Below are 6933 nucleotides of genomic sequence, written 5' to 3'. Positions count from 1 at the left end.
ATGTTGTTTTAATTCCACTATTTTGAATCGCACTCGGTCCCGGGACGACAATCGGAACATCTGAAATAAGCTTAATGCATGATCACTTTCGGGCTACCTTGTCCCCTTCCGAACGCAATCGGGCATACCTCAACAGAGTATATTTAATCCACACGAAATAAAGTCGTTTTTATATTGTGTTTGTGGACCCCATGGACATTCCAGGTACTCACTGCATGGACGTATTGATGCTAAGGTTTTCAGTTAGTAGACATTTTGCTGTAGGCCTACATAGCCGCTGAGTGATATTGAGATCGCTTTCGCATGATACTTTCTCGGGAACTTAACAAATAGTGTATTATTCTGCTTGGTCGACCCCCTACTGCTACTACTTGAATAATTTGCTGTATCAACTACAGCCGACTCCGTCGAGCTATCGCTTGAGAGCAGCTAGCTTCTACATACGCCCAAAGAAGACAAAAATGTGCAATAATAACTCGCGACGAAGGAATAAAACTGTCCGTTCAAAGAAGTTTGAACACCTGCTTCAGCTTTAGATCTTTATCGAAAGATAGAAAAGTGCTTAGTAGATGCATCGAGAATAAGTTTATACCAGACGCGGAAAGTAACTTTAGGAAACGAATGGGACAACTAATGATATAAACTGGATATTTTGTTCAGGCGGTATCGCATAAGGCAAGTACTCCCCTCGAAATTGAAAGATTTCTAGTATTGCTCAAACCTTACGTAAGGAAAGTTTTTAACTTAAAAACAATAACTTTCGAAATTAAAAATAAAAATCCAGGGTTACGGTGCGAAATTTGATAGAAAAACAAATGACCCAATTACCGGCTTTTGAATTCAAAATGCCGCCATCAAATGATCAAATTTTCGATATTCACAAAAGTATAAGCTTATAAACATTTTCGAAGGAATACGCGATAGGGTTACTTGTGCATCTTCTCTGGACTGCACGGTGAGGTCTCTTCTCGATGACTATGTCTCGTCAATTGGAATTATTTCATGTCACAGCATGTTAAAGCTCTAGGAGTACGAAAATGACTATTTTTCTCAGAGAGTTTAAACAGGCAGGACGGCCATTTGAATTTCAAATATCGGTGAAAGTCATGTAATTTGTTTCTCTAGTTCCAACTTTTGCACGGTTATCTTGATTTTTTATTCTTGATTTGGTAAGAGGATGGCTGAAAGTTTCATTAAAGTAAACTTGAGCAAAAATTGAGGTCTTTCGCTTTCGTGGCGCACACTACTTGAAAGAAATGCCACACTGACACTGCCCACAGTATTTTTAAATTCTAATAGAAAATTATATTGAATCAGTATGTCAACGTCAATCGTGCGTTATTCTGATTGGACAGAAACTCCTGACAGCTATGGCTATCGCAAAGTATTATTGTATTGTGATAAAAAACTTTCCAAACCAGCATAGAATGTGAATACCTGAACAAAGATTCTTCTGAAAAAATAATAACATAAATTATTCTTTTGGATTTATCAAATATGGATAAAAAACACGGAGATAACTCAACGAGTCGTGTAAACGTTTAAAGTGTTTCTTTTGGTACTCCCATATTGAACATTATTCTCATAATTTGCAATACCAGCGTTTCATATTTGTCGTCTGCCTCACTTATAATATCGTAGTCAAGCTTCCATGTTTCCTTCACTCTCGTTAATATATTGAATGCTTGGTCCCGGGCCATTAATTTTTGGTTGACACAGTCGCTCGATTTTTTAATCTAATTTCTGATAATATAGGCTAAACTACGGCATAATACTCCCAGAAGAAACAAAACAAGTGTTGATTTAAAATAGACCCCTTCCAAAAGTGGGTATAGACTCAATTTGGATACATATTCTCGCACTAGCATTCGCCAAACAAATGTAATCTAAAACAGGATAAGAGCAAGTCTATGAAGACTCAAGTACACTTTTATTCGATTCACCATAATCACGATTTTAATGTTCATCACTTATACACCTATAAAATGCAATGATACACTTCTCTAAAAGTAATGGTAATACTATAATGGAAACTTAAAACACCTTGCAATTTTCTAGAACAATCAAGACTCATCCTGTTCTCTGTGGTTCTCGAATGTCATCCCTTCAAATATCTAAGAACATTGAATCATCCATCATTGCACTAATTTCTCACGGTAAGGCAACATGATTAATCCCATAAATGTGCGATTTAAGAAACTGTGAATCCGGAACACTCCTCTCCCTCTACTATCATAAGGGAGCCTTCAGTAATACAGGGGGGATGGGCGGGGAAATTTCGCAAACACCTGTACCGTAAAATGTGACCCCTCCCCCCAATCCTCCTGTCTAAAATGTGACCCTCCCCCTTGTCCGACATTCTAAAACTTGACCCTCCCCCCCCCACCACTGCGGTATTCTCCCCGGGACAAATTACAGAGGGGACGGCTGGTGGTTTTGGAGGGACAGTCACAATTTATCACGCAAGAATTTTTGAAGAGATATGGTATTTCATACATTTTAGGGAGGGTCACCATATTTTGTGCAACTATAAGAAGGCAAGATGTAGCTGATTTAGTGCTTCATCCAAAAATATCAAATCATAATACATGTTGTCTATCAGGCAAATTACTGACAATTTACCCCCACAAAACATGCTATATCTGTATTTTATATATGTTTGATAATGTATTTAAATGTACTTTGCTTGAATAGGGAAGTAAAATGAACATTTGTGTACAAGAAATTGATTTCTGAATTTCATCTAAAAACTTGGTTCACTATCCATGATGTTGACGAATAGTTTTTTCCAATACAAAAATAGGTAAATCTTTGCATTTGTGTACTCTTGATTATTGATATTAATTTTCTTGATTAGACTAGAGTGGTTACAAGTCTATGGTTGTGTAAGAAATTTGATTTTGGAATTTCACCAAATGTCATTCAATACACTATGCATTGGGGTCTATGATGAAACTATGAATAATTTTTTTTCAGTACAAAATTAGATAAATCTGTGCATTTATGCATGCTTGATTATTTAGATTATTGTTCTTGATTAGACTAGAGTGGTTACAAGTCTATGGTTGTGCAAGAAATATGATTTCGGAATTTCACCAAAATGTCCATACACTATGCATTGGGGTCTATGATGAACTATGAATAATTTTTTTCAGTACAAAATTAGATAAATCTGTGCATTTATGTATGCTTGATTATTCACATTATTGTTCTTGATAAGACTAGAGTGGTACAAGTCCATGGTTGTGCAAGAAATTTGATTTTGGAATTTCACCAAAATGTCGATTCACTATGCATTGGGGTCTATGATGAAACTATGAATAATTTTTTTTCAGTACAAAATTAGATAAATCTGTGCATTTATGTATGCTTGATTATTCACATTATTGTTCTTGATAAGACTAGAGTGGTTACAAGTCCATGGTTGTGCAAGAAATTTGATTTTGGAATTTCACCAAAATGTCGATTCACTATGCATTGGGGTCTATGATGAAACTATGAATAATTTTTTTTCAGTACAAAATTAGATAATTCTGTGCATTTATGTATGCTTGATTATTCACATTATTGTTCTTGATTAGACTAGAGTGGTTACAAGTCTATGGTTGTGTAAGAAATTTGATTTTGGAATTTCACCAAATGTCAATTCACTATGCATGGCGGTCTATAAGTGTGTGCGAATTTTGTTTTGTTGGTGATTTCCTATTCAGGAAATATCACACGGACAATCAAAGTTTTGGCCATAATATCAGCTTCTGTCAAAAGTGACCCTCCCCCCAAGATAGGTTTATAAAAAGTGACCCTCCCCTTGAACTGTTTTCTAAAAAGTGACCCTCCCCCCAATCTCGGCCCACCCCCCCCCTGTAATTACTGAAGGCTCCCTAACACTACTGACTTGTGTACCATCTAGTTGATTTGTTCAATGATTCAATCAAATAATCCCTTGCCTTCTCTGTGGCGCTCATCGTTGCACTAAACCAAGACTCAGGATGGGCTAGCAGAGCAGATGGACTATCGTACTCCACCACCTGCAGCGAGAGAATAAATTTCGTAAGTTTTTTAATTGTTTTAAAGTTTAATATTAATTTGCTGCTATAGGTAATAGGGTCACTACACTGCATTCTTATATTCTACCAAATCGATCATTTTTCTGTGAACAACTTAACAGTCCCGATGTTGAATATCTTGACCGGCATTTCAAGATATGAAAACTTCTTTTTGCCAAATAATTAAATATTCTCCTGAAATATGTACTATTTTATTGGTTCTCGCGTCATGGTAACAGGGTACGCAGGAGTGCTAGTATTGTACCGGAGTGATAGACCTCGGCGCATTGATCAACTTCACATATCAATTTTGTGGTCAGAGTAATTGGATGAGCTTTCTGTGGAAATATCCGTGGCGGGGTGACCTTTGACCCGCATAACGACGCACGCTACCTCACCAACAGATAGCTGCGTTTCACAGCTATTGGATGGGCATGCTATAACGGTGGAGAAAATGAACAATTCAATCAAGTCAATCCTTTCATTTCAATCAGAAATACTTCCAGAAAAAAGTACAGGAATAGGCTGATTTATAATGAGGTCGCGAACTGCCAGAATGTAACGATGAAACTTTAACGAAATTGTGACATTATGATTGCCTGATCGTAATATTCACGGGAATTCTTAGACATTTTTATCAATCTAGATGTCATGATAACTCATCTCGTGCTCCACCCCTTAGCATAGACCACGCCTAATCTCAAATAGGAAGTCGGAAAATGGCAAATTTGCAGTCGCCAATTCCAACTTGCAGTTTTGAAAGATGAACACAACACTGCACAAAGTTACCTAACATAAATGAAAATAGGCACTTTTTAAGATAACTATCATTTACGATGACGTTTGTATGTGAAATACTGACTGGCCGCAAAGTACCATCCTCACAAAGGTTTTTACCAAATTCTCATAAAGGTTTTTCACAAATTCTCATAATTTCACAGGCGTTGAAAACGTGTTCATTTCGAAAAAGGACCAAAAAGCGCTTCATCAACGTGAAGGAACGTTTCAAATTGATAATTAGCCTAATTTCTATTTTCTATTTTAATGAATAAGTTGGAATATCGACTGGCCGAAATGTGCCACGGAATAATATTACTGATAATTTGTATTATCGCAAAAGATGTCTCCAGACCTTTTATAGGTGGAACTGTTACATTTCCAGAAACGAAATGTCACAAAAATGTTTAACGCGAAAATGGATCGAATTATTGTATATCGCATGTGCGTGCATCTTTCAGATTAGAAGCAGGCGTACTGCCAATTTACAACAGAAATAAATATTTGCAGCACTAAACTGAGTATAGTACCTATCTGCAGACCGCCATATCGATGACCAGAGTAAGCTCGGCTATTCAGAATTACCAAATCTGTAAGCTTACGGCCAAGTGGGTTGGCTTCAACATTATTTTAGATGAGTTTTCTTTCTTCCATTGAACTTTAGGTTAGACCAGTCTGAGAATGACAATTTTAAGTAGAAAGTGTTATATAGTTTGGTTAATTTGCTCACAGACTAAGAGAAATACAGAAACGCGGCACGCCGTTTGATGTCATGGCCGTCTCGATAAACTATGGCCTTTTCATATTAAAATATGCTTCACAGGTGTTATACTTTTGGCAGATTTCGTGGGTGGTTGATAATTGCACGACATTATGCGAAAAACTAGGACGAGATTTCCCGGAGTCGATGGCGTCGTGCTGCCTGTCGCGTAGCAACCATGCTTACTCTGTGTGCTTCAGGGCAGAAACACTGCTTCACGCGAATCTAAACATAACACGACAGCATTTTCATAAACTTGTGAAAGGCGATATGACTATGAAAATGGTAAAACTCATATCCCCGAAGCTCAATCCTTTTCCCGTTTTCGCCAGCACGCCAATTCCGCTCACTACTACACAACAACAACAACACGAACTTTACCGAACATACTTTGGCTTAAAAAATGGCGAATGCCAACGTATGAAAAAATTGGCGAATACGCTGGACGTACGTCGAATACGTTATGGGTAACAAAGTGAGAGCATGCTGAAGCAAGCTGACATTCGTTGCAGTACGGTTAGGTAGTCGAAAACTTTCGTGCATGCACAAACTTTTCGACGTATGCCAGGCTGTGGCTCATACGTCCAGCACATAAGTTTAGGTAGGTTATGCGCTCGTTAATTTTTTGTAATTTTGTAATTTTATTACTTCAAGTCAATGCATCCATAAATGGATTTTCATGCATTGAATAAAATACATGGACATATACAGAATAAAATAATAAATAAATAAATAACTCAATAAAAACCAGTAGTTTAAAGTTGTAAAACTACACATCAAAAGATAAGCATAAAAAGTTGGTGAGCACCATATATTCAATTAAAACAAGCAGGAAGTTGACATGCAGATCGGTCAAGAAATAGCACAGAAAAGAAAATACAGGCACAGTAAAGTAGTTAAAATTATGGTATTTGCAATGGTGGATGAACGATATTTGAATGAGCGACTGTGGGCTTTAGAAACATGATATTTACTTCTGGTGTTATACTGGTGAATTGTTGAATTTTTTGTGAGAAGGTCAGACAAGTAGACAGGAACTTTTTTGTTGATACATTTGTGAACTTTCCTGGATAGTTGGCCAGTTGAGTGAATTCTGTCAGATGTAACATGGTCTGACTTTTTGAGTCCACACTGAATGCGAACTGCAAAATTAATTATGCGTTGTAGATTGCTTTTGAGAGTAATATTACAGTTGGAAAAGACAGTGTCACAGTAGTCTAAAAGGGAGAAAACTGTAGCTGAGATAACATTTTTGCGAACCTTTTCAGGAATACATCGTCTGACACGGGCCAATTTCGTCAGATGATAGCCACATGCTCGACGGAGGTAGGCAACTTGGTTGGACCAGCT

The sequence above is a fragment of the Ptychodera flava genome, chromosome 12 (assembly GCF_041260155.1).
Source record: "Ptychodera flava strain L36383 chromosome 12, AS_Pfla_20210202, whole genome shotgun sequence".
Taxonomy (NCBI): domain Eukaryota; kingdom Metazoa; phylum Hemichordata; class Enteropneusta; family Ptychoderidae; genus Ptychodera; species Ptychodera flava.
Note: the sequence above shows the minus strand (reverse complement) of the source record.